General features: G+C 40.9%; 1 protein-coding gene across 3 annotated transcripts in view; it reads right to left on the bottom strand.

The window, feature by feature from the left end:
* Positions 1–16,354, bottom strand: part of znf462 (zinc finger protein 462) — a 69,498-nt gene that overhangs the window by 45,327 nt on the left and 7,817 nt on the right. The window lies entirely within an intron of this gene.

Genomic DNA, 16,354 nt, shown 5'->3' with positions numbered 1-16,354 from the left:
TGGATAGAATTTTCCAGAAAAAGACCTAAAACAGAATTCCTCAAAGGACAAAATGATGTTATGATGGAAGAGGTCTAACACAAGATCTAGTCAACTGATCTATAATTAATGAGTAACGGATTGCAAATGACAACCTGCTCTTTAAGGGAGAGGCACTAGCAGCAGGTACCTCGAGGTGCAATGAAAACGCCACCAAGAAATTAATACATGATCAAGTTAAAATAGCTGGGGTTAGGGCTGGGCGATCATATGATCAAGATCGAAGATCGTGATAAATTTCCAGTCAATCTCAATTATCAACTGTGTGTATTTCCTCGATCTAACACGCCGGGAATGTGCGCTACAAAAGCCAATCAAAGTAGTGCTTTTCCTGCTCCACTTTCAGTTGCCGGTTGTGGGAGTAGATAAAACACCCGGTTCCTTGGCTGGCGAAATGTAACCTCTGGGGTCCAACTCAACTGTCGTCACACAGAGCACGCCGCATCCTCGGCAGGCGCTTTTCGCCCATGCACCAGACTTGCGATGGAGGCGGCCGGCTGGTCCGCGAGTTTCCATCGCCAGTTGTGTGGTGGCGTCTCCAAAGCGACATGGAGCAGTGCTATTAACTAGCTAATGTGCAAGGTATGTCGGCGCCCTCAAAAACAGGCAACACTGTTTATTCATTTGAAGTACCACCACCACCCAAGTTATTATGTGGAAAGCATAAAAATGTGCAGTCAGTACAGCCTGTCAATCACTGCACAGCACACAGTTAGCCACTGCTAGCGGCGAGGCCACCAGACCAAAGCAACAGTCAATTGTGTCATCATTATTCAGGTGGGGTAAAATGGAAAACCTAGTTAATCTATATTATTATTATTAAAGATGATGCAGAGTTGAAAGTAGCAATAATAGAATCTAAAATAACAATAGCATCATAACTGGAGACTGATAATGTTTACAAGGTGTCCATTATCCCAGAAGTTTAATTTGTATCTTGTACCTCCCAAAATACTCAGGACTAGTTCACTGTTATATTTTTCCACATTCACTGCGCCATTGAGTGAAAATTGTTTTGCCTTATTTGCTTAGTATGCCACTATCACGTTGGGGTTACTGTTTTAAACATTGACTATGAGGAGTGTTGTTAACAAAAGGCGTTAATAAAATGTTCAACTACTCTCTAGCTTCTTTAGTTTTCAGTGCAGATGCTTCAAAACCCGTCTATTTTTCTAAAATATTAAAAATCGTGATAATCGTGATTGGATGAATTGAAAAAAATAATCATGATTTTTTTTTTTGCCAGCTCGCCCAGCCCCAGCTGGGGTGAACCAAGTGAGGTCCGCTCCGACAGAGAGGAGCTCGCTGGAGAGAAATTTCATCTCACTGATAGAACGTCAGGGAACATTACCACGGGGGAGAGAGAGATCATTGCAGGTTCAAGATGGCTACTGCTCATCTTGTGATGTCAGAGGGCCCTTAAGAGCTCACTGCATCACATGTGAAAGCGGACAACACATGCTCAAAGATTAATACACAAAACAAAATGATCGTTTGGGACTGGACGCAGATGTTCCATACAACCTTCGTCACCAGAAATACTTTTTTTTTATTAGTCTGTTTTCCCCATGTGAACTGCGTTTCTTTGAAATTCTGTGGGTCTGTAGATAAATAGGATCGGCAATGTCATTATGTCGCTGTCCCTATAAGCCTCAAGCTTTCATTTGAGACTTAAAATCTCTTCCTCTATTGTTTCTTGCAAGTCTGACCATACAGTTTGACCAGAGACTTGTTCACTTCCAGTTCATTTGTATTTTTATGTCTTGATTAAAAAAGATCAAGACTGCCATTAAAGATGTTTGAACGTTTGATTTGCCATGTTCAATATTTCCGACTTCCCAACTGTCTCAAACGTGCCACACTTGATGTCATGTATTAAGCCAATTCTTGCCTTCCCTTACGATTTCCCACTTGTGTCTTACAGTTCCATTCGTGGCTATTTTGTTTTTAGGTCTGGTTAGCATTTGAATCCCGACACTAATTTCTTGAGTATTGTTTGTTCTAAGCAGTGGTGAGCCAGTCTCAGGGGTTTAGTGGAGGTCAAGTTACACACACACTGAGTATGTGTCCGATCTGTTTCTAGTGTGACAAGCTGACGGCATCTTTGTGTAAATTTCTAATTGTTGGGGGGGAAACATGGCATGAGCATTTTCTTCCTCCATAAACAATTCAGGAAAAAAAATTATTACTACAGTACGTGACCTAGTCTACTGCCCACACTGCTCTTCTCGCCAATAATGTTCCATTTGCGCTATTTGTCGAGTTTTTAGGGCAAGGACAAACTTTTCAGCCAATCAGAGAAGGGTTTCCCTGTGTAGCAGGCAGGCAGGCAGGCAGGCAGGCAGGCAGACAGGCAGACAGACAGACAGACAGAGAGAGAGAGAGAGAGAGAGAAATAATGAAGTTATACTGTTTTGTTCTGGAGACATTTAGTTTTATTGTGCCAGAAAACATGTCCTTTTAGGGGAACGTTTGTGTGTGATATGACCTATACACAATCTGGTAAAAAAAAAAAATATATATATATTTTTTAAAAGCTCAAATTAGAGTAAAACAGTATAACTTGATTTTTTTTCTCAACATACTGTACCTCCTCCTCCCTTTTGTTTTTCTGCTACCAAATGAGCCTCAGTTGCCCTTGGGCCACTCATTACCGCCACACAAGACTCAGTTAACGATTAATGATTACTGAAGAGGTGCAGTTGAGCAACAGTACTATACTTGTACATAAAAAAAAATTGAGATGCACTTAAATCTGTAACACATGAAGCACAATATAGGGAGGGACAACTGTATAGTAGTTTTTGGAAAATGTACTAGTTATACCAAGATTGATTTCACAAACATTCGTCAGTTACCTAATACAGTGGTACCTCAACTTATGAGTGCATTGACCTACAACTTTGTCAAGATACGAGACGTTACTCAGCGGTTTTAATGCCTTTACTTGCGAGCAATGACTTAAGTTACAAGTGACCATCAGGCTCTCCACAGCTCATTAAAAAAAAAAAAATTAAATGAAAAAAGGAGTAATTAACTCATTCCCTGCCAATGCAGTCATTAAGAATCCATCTATTCCCTGCCAATGCGGTCAAAAGACCTCAATGGCGTTTTTTAACAGGGATGGGTGGGGGAGGGTCTTGTGCAGTTTATTGTGATCGTCAAGCCTCTGGATACCTGCAATGAGGATTGGCACCCTGTAGAAGGCAACAATAACTTGAGGTGAACATCCCTTCCTCAGATTGAAGACGATGAAGAAGAAGGATGGGGCGGGCCGGCAGGGTGTAACATAGACAAACATAATGGCGGAAAAGGAAATATAAGCTTTCAATACTAGAAATCTATTCCGCCAAGGCAAGAAAAATATTCCTGCGACCGGCAAGAATGACGCCTTAGATCATGCGGGGAATAAAGGATGACGCTCCGAGCCGATCGCTTCGCGCAAAATGCCGGCCCATACATATGGCGAGATGCTCTCGGCGGCTTGCTGGCTGATCGTCTGCCGACCAGGATTTGAATAAATAGGATCCGGAATCGTCAGATAGCGAACTCCCTTTTGGATAGCAAGGCGAGCTTCATCCCGAGCTTCTTCCGATGAAGATCGACGAAGGTAACTCATCTTTTAGGATTGCGACAAAGTAATGTTGTTTTTTTACCCTTGCAAAACACAAGTATTCTCTAGTAATCGTATGTATTTTTTAAAACTTACAGGTTGAGGTAATTGAAAGCTTTTTTTCCTCCACGTCCCATGACAGCAATTTCAACAATGTATTTTTATAGTAATAGTTGTATTTATAAACTACACAGGTTGTGCTTCGATCAGTAGTAGTGACTGGTTTCAATGAGAATGACAATATGTGGATAAAACTTTGCTAGATTTTATGCGCAAGATAATAAAAACCTGGACTATTGCGCAAACGGTAGAGGATGAGCATTTGGAGGAAAAAAGTGCAAGTGTGGGAGCCCCATTTGTTCATGCATTTTGGTCTAATGTAAATTCTGTACATAGTTTACTTGTAAGTAAATTATTTATCTGTCGAAAGTACTTTTTCCAGTGTTGTTTTATGTTCAGGCGGCACGGTGGACGACTGGTTAGAGCGTCAGCCTCACAGTTCTGAGGACCCGGGTTCAATCCCCGGCCCCGCCTGTGTGGAGTTTGCATGTTCTCCCCGTGCCTGCGTGGGTTTTCTCCGGGGGCGCCGGTTTCCTCCAACATCCCAAAAACATGCATTAATTGGCGACTCTAAATTGCCCGTAGGTGTGACTGTGAGTGCGAATGGTTGTGTGTTTGTATGTGCCCTGCGATTGGCTGGCAACCAGTTCAGGGTGTACCCCGCCTCCTGCCCGATGACAGCTGGGATAGGCTCCAGCACGCCTGCGACCCTAGTGAGGAGAAGCGGCTCAGAAAATGGATGGATGGATGTTTTATGTTCGAGATTTTTTAGTCAACAAACGGCACAAACCATGGTCCGCAGAAAGCTTTCACAGCATTAGCGGGATCTTATTGTTCATATGTATCAGTTAGGAGAAGGGTACTAAAGAATTTACAAGGCATTAAATATAACATGGAGCACAGTGAAGACCATCATCGAGTGGAGAAAATATGGCACAACAGGGACATTGCCAAGAACTGGACGTCCCTCCAAATATGATGACGAATGGAAAGAAAACCAAGAGGTTGACAACATCATTGAACTTTTGGAAAGTACTGTTTAGTACATGTGACAGCAATGTCCCATCTTCTTCATAAGTCCTGTAATTTTGAAGAAAACCACATCTACAATTATAAGAGGGTGTGCACACTTGTGCAAACATTACTTCAGCTGTTACTACCCTCTAGAAATTTGTTTTTTTTCCAAATGACTTGTACAGTTTATAAGTCGCAGTGGTGGAAAAACTTTTGAAATGATTTATTGTCATATTTTTTTAATATCACAAAAACCTGGCATTTAAACATGGGTGTGTATACTTTTTATATCCACTCTCTTAATTTTGGCCCACTGACAGTGTCATATCTGACCAATTTGCTGATCTGGTAACTCTTTGGATGCCACAAAGGTTTCTACATGCATATATAAGTCACTGGGCAGGTACCAAAGACATCACTCTCCTTAAAACAACAGCTTTACATGTCTAGCTAGTGCTGCTATGTGCTTAAAATCACACTCGCTGGCTCAGAGTCTGCTTTTTATCAGTTGGCACTTTGCAGATAACAACAGTGGTTTAAAAAAAAAAAAAAAAAAAAAAAAAAAAAAAAAAAAAAAAAGGTGTCTGGTCCGACCTGACTCACCTTCATATTCCAATAAGCCTTACTTGCAACTTGCAGTGATAAAAGACACGACCATGACACTTCATGAGTGAAGAGAGGGTGGAATTACAAGCAGTATTCCAACTTGTCATTCAAAATGTTTAGTATTTTTACAAATATGTTAAACAGATGCTGTGGACTGGTGGTAGGTTCTTTCACAAGAATCCCCTCTTAGCCCAGCGTTGACGGTAAACAAGACTTCATGGAACAAGGACGGCTTGAGATAAGGGTGAAGAGTTGGAAGAGAACTGTTTTTTTTTTCTTCTAAGAATAGTGGTAATTTACATTTCAAGGGCAAATCCATGTTTCAACCAAATCGATCCGATTTTAAGTTTTACGACTTTTTGTGATAAAGTGAATATTCTTTTCTCATAATCCATCCATCCAGACAGTATAATTATTATTAAACAACATATCTAACCATTTCATCTGCTACTTGGGGAACCCCTTCTGAAATTGGCTGACAATTTAAGTTAAAAATATCCACCAATAAGCTAGTAGTGGCCGAAATGCTGAGGGGTGCATCAAAATTTTCCAAAAGCATCACTTGCCCTAATAAGTCCACTCAAATAGTGCAAATGGAGCATTATTTGTGAGAAAAGAGGTGTGGACAATAGACTATGTAATGTACTTTAGTCAATTGTTTTTCCCTGAATATATTTTGAGGAGGATTTTAGAGGCCAAAGAAGTGCTCATTACATGATTTTGTTTTTTAGAAAATTTTACAAAGATCGGGGACTTGCCACGTTGCTACTCAAAAGCACCTTGAATGAATACCTTTTTTCACTAGAATCAATTCACAAAACTAAACCAACCTGAAATCTCACAAAAGACATTGTGACTCTCGTCTTGATGAGCATATCACTTTTAATCACAGTTTTTAATCACACTTCTGATAAGAGTGAGCTGGATCGCGGTCCACGCCATCTCAGCAGAGAACAGAGGTTCCTGAAATGATGTGATCACATGATGGCGCTCATATCAGGAAGTCTGAATACACTTGAGATGAGACATTGATTTCCACCAGCAGATCAATGAATTCCTGCGACTTCTCAGACGAGAGATGGGACTAGTCCATCATGTTCAGCCATGAGCGTTTTGTCATAACAATAATAGTCATCTGCTGGAATGCAATCAAAAGAATGTGGGAGTGATGCACAGCATGCGAGCAGTATGAATGTTCAAAACACTTTGATTATTGTATCTACTTATAACTTGAATTAAGCTAAAACTTCATGAGTACACACTTGGATGATGTTCAAAAAAAAAAAAAAAAAAGGCGAGGCCAACCAACTGATGAGCAGATGTCCACCACCAATGTTCTAGCACCTACACAACAAAATCCACTTAACAGAAATGGACCCATCAGAAGATGATTAAGGTTTTGGAATGGCCCAGCCATAGTCCAGACCTGATTAAGATCAAACACCTGTGGGGCGGTCTGAAGAGAGCTGTGCACAGGTGATGCCCTCACAATCGCACAGATTTTGAGAGTTTTTGCAAGGAAAAGTGGGTATGTTTTTTTTCCCTTTAAAAGATTTCAGTTAGTTTTTGAGCTGTACAGATAAAGACGGAAAAAGTTTTTAAAAGATTTTAATTTTTTTACATAAACTGGCATTTGAACAGCAGTGTGTATAAATTTTATATCCACTGTATGCTGCATCAATGTACAGTTTATCCATAAAAGTGTTTATAGTTTAACACTGGCCATACGGTGGGACCGCTACAGACCAAGGCCCGTGGAGGTCCTTCAATTCAGAATTCAACCAAAAATCTACAGAGTTTAAACCACCAACTTCAGAAAACCTTGCAAGATTTCATAGATTAACTCCACAACCCTGTTTTGTGTTTTGGCTTTTTTTATGACGCCGTGACAAAAAGGGACCATTCACCTCAAAGAGGAAAAATATGACAATGACGATACAACACGAAACACTCCCTACTGCCATCTTTGTCAGAACCCGTATAGTCATGATACAGTACATTAAGTTTTAATGATTATTTTGTATTTGGTGTCTTTATGTTGTATTATTTAAGGCCCTTAAAGAAATTATTAGTACAATTGCATTAATAGCGATGACTCTGCACTAACCTCACTAAAATCAAGGCATTTCAGTTGCACAAATTAATAATGCTTCAAATAATAAATCAATTACAAAATTAATAAAATATTTACTTAGCATTGACATTCCAACAATGGTTTATCTTGTGTCTTGATGTGCACAATATACATTCATATACAGTATGTACATTATGTGCATTTTGTAAAATATTGGCTGGTTGGTGAGTGGCTTAGCTTTGGGGAGCAGTGTGTGTGTGTGTGTGTGTGTGTGTGTGTGTGTGTGTGTGTGTGTGTGTGTCTGCGTGTGCATTATGATTTTGATGCATCTTTAATTATCATTTTGTACATTGGTGATTATCAATAAGTGTTGAAAGGACCTAATTGAAAATGAGACGATGCATCTCAAGGGCTTATCCTTGAAATAAATAAATACCGGTACAAACAAATAATGAACAAAATAAAATATTTCTTCATATGAAGGCACCACGTTTGACTGTTTTCATGTGAAGAAATGTTATTACACCAGATAGATAGATATTGCGGAAATGTGGTTATGATTCACACCAGCTCATACGCCGCCCATATGCCGTATTGTGCCACAAGTCCGACAAGTGTTAGACAGTGCCGTAAAGTGTCAGGTTATTGTTTGGTACGTGTTGCCTTATTATTAGTTTTTTTTAATGAAAGTCTTCATTAGCGCACAGTAGTTGTCCACACAAAATTGGACATAATAATCTCACGATGAAGCTTCACTTTGTGTCGCTGCCCTTGTTCCTCGCCGCCATTAAGTGGTCCTGCTGCCGCTTGTATAAAATTTTAACAGCTAGCAGCGTTAGCTTCAGCAATTCTCCTGAGGATAACCCCGACCCGTGCCAGTTTATCTAGTCAGGCGGTGCCGATCGTGGTTTCTCCTTGCGTCTTGGACGGGATGTTTCGGTAATAAAAGAATTTCAGACCAACACAGAAAATGCAATTTTTGGCAGGTGAAAATTTTTGGTGATTTAGACATTTCTATTGGCCCGAGCGGACCCATTTACGTAGGGGGTAGCCCAAAACAGCGGTGTAGCAGCCCCAGGCAATCGGGCTACCGTTAATGTTGAACTCTCTAAAGTCAGGATTCATTTGCCAGTGCCATTACAGATTGCACTCCAAGAAGTGTGACATTGCGATACATGCATTCACACAGCACTTAACTAGATGAGTGGCAACATAAGCTCAACAGAAACCATTTCTTTCAACACAAAAGGGCGTGAGCAGTGGCACTCTGTTACGCCACTGATACTGCATCGGAGTCAAATCCTTGGGTCAACTTCAACCCCCCATCCTGCATTGGTACCTTACACTGGCTTAGATGGCCAGTGTGAAATATGCTACTGTTAGGTATTGCACTACATACATGTCAAACCTAACAGTAGTATCATATATTTAAATGCCTTGATGTTTTACAATATATTAAATCCCATTATCAGTCACTTAAATTGTGGAAAATTAATGAAAATGTTTTAGTGGATGTTATTGCAGTGCAAGTAAAACAATTTAACCTGAATGAGAAAACTTCCTATGCAAGCGGGTCAATTGTTACTCAGCTAAAACAAAAATGGTTGTCTTTTGTGTCTGTCAGAAAGAAGGGAGGAAAGTCAGGTTTTTGTGAGGACAAGCAAGCAAAACACAGAGTGTCTCAAGAGGCGGTGGAAAGGCGCAGAGCTGCAATCGAGTGAGCTTTGCTGATCTGTCTGCAGCCTGACCTTGACTGGTGTCACATTGACAGGACATAAAAAAGGAAATGCTGCAGCGCACTGCAGTAGGCCTCAAAGACCATCGTCCTCAAGGACCTCGTTTACGAGCACCGCCATCACATTCAGTCAACTGCTTTGACTAGCAGAGCACCAGAACTACAGAGGTTTACCATCTGAAATTCAAGCTAAATTGGGACATGGCTAACAGTATGTATATGTATGGAAGTATTTTGTCAGAGCAGATAGCAAAAGGAATGACACTAGTCGAAAACTGCTAATCCCATATTTTATGTCTGGGTCCTCCATACTGCAAGGTCAGGCTATCTCTGTGTGACAGATGGCTACCTGACATCAGCCACCCACCCAGACAGACAGCCACCCATCAGCCACCCACCCAGACAGACAGAAAAAAAACTCTTTTTTATATTTACTCGCAAGCCCTCTCAATTAAGGACTCGCTGAGACCACGTTTGCTCTCCAAAGCCACATGAAAAATTGGTGGAGAAGCGGCCATCATGGTAACCTTGCTCCAAGGGTAGCCTTCTGTTTTGCAAAGTGCTCGCTCAGCCTGCTGAAAATAAAAGTAGCAGGGGGTGGAGGGGGTTGGGTGCGTTACACAGAACATTAAGTAGCAACATTTGTCCTATTTTGCACAAGATAACTACCAAGCAGATTAGGAGGGGCATGAATGACCATCTCGTTGTATCTTTAAGGGAGCCACTTCATGACATTTCCTGGACTGACACCATGAGACTGCTGGGGTATTTATACACATGGACAAAATTGTTGGTATGCCTCTGTTAATTAAAGAAAACCCCACAGTGGTCACAGAAATAAAATGAATCTGACAAAACTATTAAATAAAAAATTGTTGAAAATTAACCACTGAAAATCAGACATTGTTTTTTAATTGTGATTCAACAGAATTATTTTTAAAAAGAAACTCATGAAACAAGCCTGGACAAAAATTACGGTACCCTTAATATTTTATTGCACAACCAACCTTTTGAGGTAATCACTGACATCAAACCACTTTTGTAACTTTCACTGAGACTTCTGCACCTCTCAACAGGTATTTTGGCCCACTCTTCATTCATGAGCAAATTGCTCCAGTTGTCTCAGGTTTTAAGGGTGCTTTCTCCAGAAGGAATTTTTCAGGATCCTTCCACAGATGTTCAATAGAGTTTAGATCAGGGCTCATAGAAGGCCACTTCAGAATAGTCCAATGTTTTGCTCTTAGCCATTCTTGGGTGTTTTTAGCTGTGTTTTGGGTCATTATTCTGTTGCAAGGCTCATGCCCTGCGACTGAGACCAAGCTTTATGACACTAGGCAGCACATTTCTCTGTTAAATACCTTGATAGTGTTAAAAATTCATTATACCCTCCACAGATTTCAAGACACGCTGTGCCAAATGCAGCAAAGCAGCCACAGAACATGTTTCACAGTAGGGACAGTGTTCTTTTCTTGGTATGCTTCATTTTTAAATGTGAACAAAAAGTTCTAGTTTTGTCTCATCTGTCTAAAGGACATTCTTCCAGAATCTTTGTGGTTTGTCAACATGCAGTTTGGCAAATTTCTGTCTCGCCTTTTTATTATTTATTTTCAACAGTGGTTTCCTCCTTGGTCATCTCCCATGAAGTTCACTTCGGCTCAAACAACGATGGATGGTGCGATCTATACATACAGTGTGTGTGTGTGTGTACACGGTTGTACATAAACATGCCGGCGTTCTGTCGAATAATGCTCTAAAGTTTTGGTGTCTGCGAAGTAATTTAATTACAATAAAGGAATTTAACTATACTAAGTTAGCATCTATTATTCTTGTCATGTAATGTTGGTTTGACCTGACTGAAAACTTAAACCTATGTCAGTGGGCAATCCTTGAATGCCCCGTAGAGGTCATTAATGTTTTACCTTTTGTCTAAAATACTTTTGAAGATACTGAGTATACAGTACACAAGTGAAAACAGTAAATGAACAAATCACTTAAATAGACGCATTGCTCCATCTTGTGATTGGATTGGTGATCGGTTATAGTGTTTTTAAACTCGCTGATCGTACCCAAAAATCCATGGTGGCCACGTGGGTACGACAATAAGCCGCGCTGGCTTATCTAGTGTCAATACCTATGCCCGGGAAGCCCAATAGAAGACGTTGTGTGAGGTCATGTGACTTTCTTGTGTCGTTTGATTGGTGAACTCGACTTAAACATCACTTGCACTTAAATTGGATTGGCGCAAACAGCGCCCGATGCGGAATTTGAAGTCGTAGTCTCACGCACTAAATAGTTGATAAATAAGCAATAATTGAAAAATAAAAGCATCATTTAGATCATTGTAACAGAGTAAAAGTGCTGTTACTTCTTAACAGCAGAAGCGGCGAAGCGGCGGAAGTGTTTTTTTCTGGTCTCGTCAACTCCTGTGACTTATCCAAAGCAGGGCCTTACCGCACAGGTGGAACCTCAGGCCGATGCGCTCGCATATTAGCTGCCACGGAGTAATGTTCAGAAATTGCCTCTCTGTGTGGATGTGTGGAATGGATCTAGCTGCCAGCATTCAAGGAGTACGAAACATTAGATTTTTGCCATAGTATCGTTTCAGTACCGGTATCAAGGTACTTTAACCAGGTAAGTATCCAAGTCAGAATTTTGGTGTCATGCCAACACTATAGGAGATACAGTAGTTGTCAATTGATGGGTCAGGATAGAAATTGTCTCTTCTGTGTTACGATTTACTGTTACGTCGTTAAGCCATTTTATAAATAGGAACAAAATACCCAATGAAAACAGAGGTTTCTCTGAATGTGTCGCATCACACTGGAGAGATCTGAAGTTCTTAGTCGAGGTCAAACGAATTAACCAATCAGCTTTGACCCCAGTCACTGATGGTGTGTTGGTACACTCGCCTGACTTTGGTGCGGGCAGCGTGGGTTCAGTTCCCACTCAGTGACGGTGTGAATCTGAGTGCGAATGGTTGTCCGTGTCTATATGTGCCCTGCGACTGACTGTCGACCAGTTCAGGGTGTAGTCCGCTTTTCGTCCAAAGTCAGCTGGGATAGGCTCCAGCGACCTGCGACCCTGAACAGGATAAGTGGTGTTGAGAATAAATCACTGAAGGTGTAGTGGTTTAAAAATAATAATAAAAAAAAAAAAAAAAAGTATTGGCGTGGCCTAATTAAAGTCCGGACTTGGAGTTGAATCAGACTGAAATTCTGTGGCATAAATAAAAAGGTCATTAATGTTTGAAAATCCTTCAGTGTTACTGAATTTTAAAAAATTCTGCAAGGGAGAGTGGGCCAGATTTTCTCACTGAGATGTAAAATATTCATTGAGCGGTATAGAAAACGCTTCACTTCAGTTGTTGCTGCTGAGGGCCGACCAGTTATTAGGTTTAGGGCGCCACTACTTTTTCCACACAGGGACAGGTAGCTGTAAATGTTTTTTCCCTTAATAAATAAAACCACCATTTAAAAACTGCACTTTGTTTATCTTTGATATTTACATTTGTTTGATGATCTTAAAAGATTAGAGTGGGGAAACTATCCAAAAATAAGAATTTGAGAAGGGGATCAATACTTTTTAATGGCACTGTATATTTTATATTTTTCTGTAATATCGGGGGGGGGGGGGGGGGGGGGGGGGATTATTATAGGATTAGTCAACCAATAGCAGAATCAATTCTAAAAAGATTCAATAGTGATAGCCCTAAATGAAACCTTACCTAACATCCTGTTAAAGTGCACTCGCCAAAGTTCTTGGTTTGCATTTTCGTTCATTGGTTTGGTTCACTGGACAAACAAATCAACTAGGGATGGATCGGCTGAGAGGTATTTACCTTCATACCTTGATTAATTTCGGGAAGAATATCTCTCTGGAATGTCCTAGCAAACTAATTGAAACTGAATTAACAGTACCTCTGCTCGTTATAGCCAAGTAGTGCTCTCCATTGAATCAATCAATTCTACACAACTGACATAATAATTAACCATCAATTAACATGCCCATTCATACCACCAACTGATTCAGACCAGGGGTGTGGGGTGTAGCTGTGATAATGTATGGCTTTACGATGTCATCCTTTAACCCTTTCTTCTTAGCCATTTTGTTTTAAAGCCAATGCACAAATACAATGAACATCTCAAGTCCAATGGGTTTAGCAGAGAGAGAAGAGGAACCAGACATGCATGGCTGGAGTTGTCTGAAAGTATGCTCAACCTTTTTTTTTGGTGTACAGTCACTTCACTTGGCTGCTTCCTCGTCTCTCTCTTGGGGCGCCCAGAATTATCTTCTGCATCACAGCCAGGGCCCAGGCCAATGCTCCACACAGAGGGCTCTATTTCACACTGGAGCCCCACTGCGGCCAAGAACACACAACCAATCACGCTGGAGTATCGGTGGCACAACCGTCCACCATTTTATGCTCCTGGAGGTCTTTGGCTGGCCCTTCGAGAGCAGAGAGAAGAGCTGCTGCCTCTGCTCGCTTTGTTACACACATGGAAATGTTTAAACTTTCCTGCTGGTTCCTCTGCAGATAGTCATCACTGCCGGTCAGCAGAAGATGATGGCCGCCGAGAGAACACTGGAAACTAGTGGCTCTAAATTTGGAGATTTGAATCACCCTGTCATACAAGCCTGCGAGACACATGTCCAAGTTCCTGTGGACATCAAATACGGGTGCCCTCACATTTAGAATATCGAAGTAACATAATCCTTTCTGTAGATCATGAATAAACATTCCATCTTAACATGACTGGTTCACAGAACACGCTTCAATTAATAGCCCAAAGCGTGATTATTTTTACAATTATATGTACATAGGAGTCCCTAGATATATTTGGCTTCTTTCAGAGGATTCTTCCCTCAAGATCAAAGAAAAATTTCTCTAAAACAGACTATCGAGCAAACAATAAATTATACATTTTGCTGTGTTGAAGGAACAAAATATTGCAACTTACAAAATATTGCAACTTATCGCATTGGTATCTCTTATTGGATGATATCGCTACACCAGCATTAAATATCATTGTCGCCGACTCTAAACCAATGCATATTTTGAAATTTAAATGTAATATGGATCTGAGCAATCCTTTCCATGTACCATCAAGACTTCATCTCAACAACCAATGAAAATATTTTATTGCGTCACATTATTCAGGACTGGCAAGACAGCTGTTATAAATGTTTTTAGCGTTTGTTTCACACAACGTGTAGTCGGCTTTTCTCCATACTACTGTTGAGTGTCAACAGCTCTGATACGGAATTGTGGTGTCACAATCTATCCGTGAATTGCCCAGATTTGGAAGTAGTGTCACGAGTGACAGGGGTGGGATGTTCAACACCCAAACACTTGTCTCTAGATGCATCTAATCATCTGTGGAAAGCTGCTTTGCTGTGTGAAAATGCACACAATTCCTGCTTTGGTTGGTTCGACGTGAAAGATGTTCAGGAATAAAAGCAGATTGTGCTGTTAAGACAACATTGTGAAAACTGTGAAATGGTGCTATCACATAATCACAGTTTGGTGATACTCTCTATTCATGGCAAATTACCATATTGTGAGATACTCTATGATTCCTATCCCAGAACACCGTTCTGTTCCACATGGCTTTTGTGTCAGCCTACAAAGAAATTTGGAAAGAGTCATACAGTGAATGATTTCTCCCTTGGCCCATCAAATAATATCCCACCTTCAGTATTTCAGCATAGCCCGGCTAACAGACAGACACACCAATCCCGGGGTAAGCAACCTTCCTGGTCGTGTTGATAACAATAGGTTGCCAAGTAATTTCTTATTTGGTTGAACAAAATGTAATTATTGTGAATTCTCAATAAGCTGTCCAATTGTTAAAAATAACCAATCCAGTTACTGTAAATGTGATTCACTCATTCCTCCTAGAGCGAACACACAACCACACAACACACCACTTAAGTCTCAAGCTCGTGTAGAAATGTCCAAGGACAGGTCGTGGCGAGAAACCAGGAAGTGTTTTTCCACAAGGACAATCACGCCAGGAAACCTTGCATTCCACACAGCAATCTGCCCTAGGAAACAATTTCCTGACATAAATCAATCCAACGTTGTCATCTTATCTCAAAATATAGGACCAACTATCACACAGTCCCACTTGGAGGTCCAACAGCCAATTATAATGTGATTATTAATTCTATCTTTGCATCTAATGGGTACAATGCCCATGCTGTTTCCAATGTGCCATAAAAGTATTGATTTAAAAAAAAAATCAAAAAAGCTTTTGAGATGCACAAAAGGGTTTCTTGTAAATTATCCTGAATGGACAAGTGCCAGTAAACACTGTCAGGCATTCAAGGAAGTCAGCATTTCAAAGACTCCTGCTCACAGCAAGTGGGAGAGGTTTAGCAGCACGTTTGGATGGACTATTCCACAGAAGAGAGTAAAATGGATGCAGGATGCAATTAGGAGTGAAAAAGTCCAAGCGGTTTGTTGCAGGAATGCTTGTGAAGGTGGTGGCAAAGCTTTAAAAAGATAGGGCTAAGTTTAGAGCAGGTTCCTCCCCAGGTTGGGACCTCTTGAGGTAACTCAACAAGTTGAGACGGGGGTGGGAAAGATGAGAGAGAGCCATCAATATTAACTTACCACCGAGACCTCCTTTCCAAACTCCTAAATATTTAATCGTCCTTGGACAGCTCTGTTGCTTCCAGCCAGTGCATCCTTTCTACAAGACCGCTCCTGTTCCAGCTCAATGAAGGCCTTGTCCCGTGGCACCACAGTGCCCAAGGAACGGCCGTCTCCAAAGAATTCAGAGGGTTGTTTTTTTCTATTTCCCTCCCCACCACAGGCAGCTTTGGGCTGACAGAGTGTGGGTTCACTGTATCTTACTAGGAGGAGGACCATAAATCCTGAATTTAGGGCAGGAAACCTGAGCGTGTTGGTGGGCTTTTATCAGCAACAACACTCAATCTCCATCCAAACCAGATCCAGAATGCTCAGCGTGTTGATAGGCCTGCTGATAAAGACACTGAGCTACCTTTTTTTTTTTCTTCCCACAAGGGAGAAGTCGACATTGAGACTGTTGATGTTCTGATATAAAGCAGAGAAGAGGAACCAGTTTGGCAGTGGTGTAACGTGGCAACTGACAACAGAAACTGGAAAGACACCTCTCTCTCTCTAACGCACACGCGCAAACACACACACACACACTACTTCCTTGTTGAAGTTTAACCCTAACATGAA

This window comes from Phycodurus eques, chromosome 15, assembly GCF_024500275.1.
Source record: "Phycodurus eques isolate BA_2022a chromosome 15, UOR_Pequ_1.1, whole genome shotgun sequence".
In the NCBI taxonomy this organism is placed as follows: Eukaryota; Metazoa; Chordata; class Actinopteri; order Syngnathiformes; family Syngnathidae; genus Phycodurus; species Phycodurus eques.
This window is presented reverse-complemented; position numbering and strand designations above follow the sequence as displayed.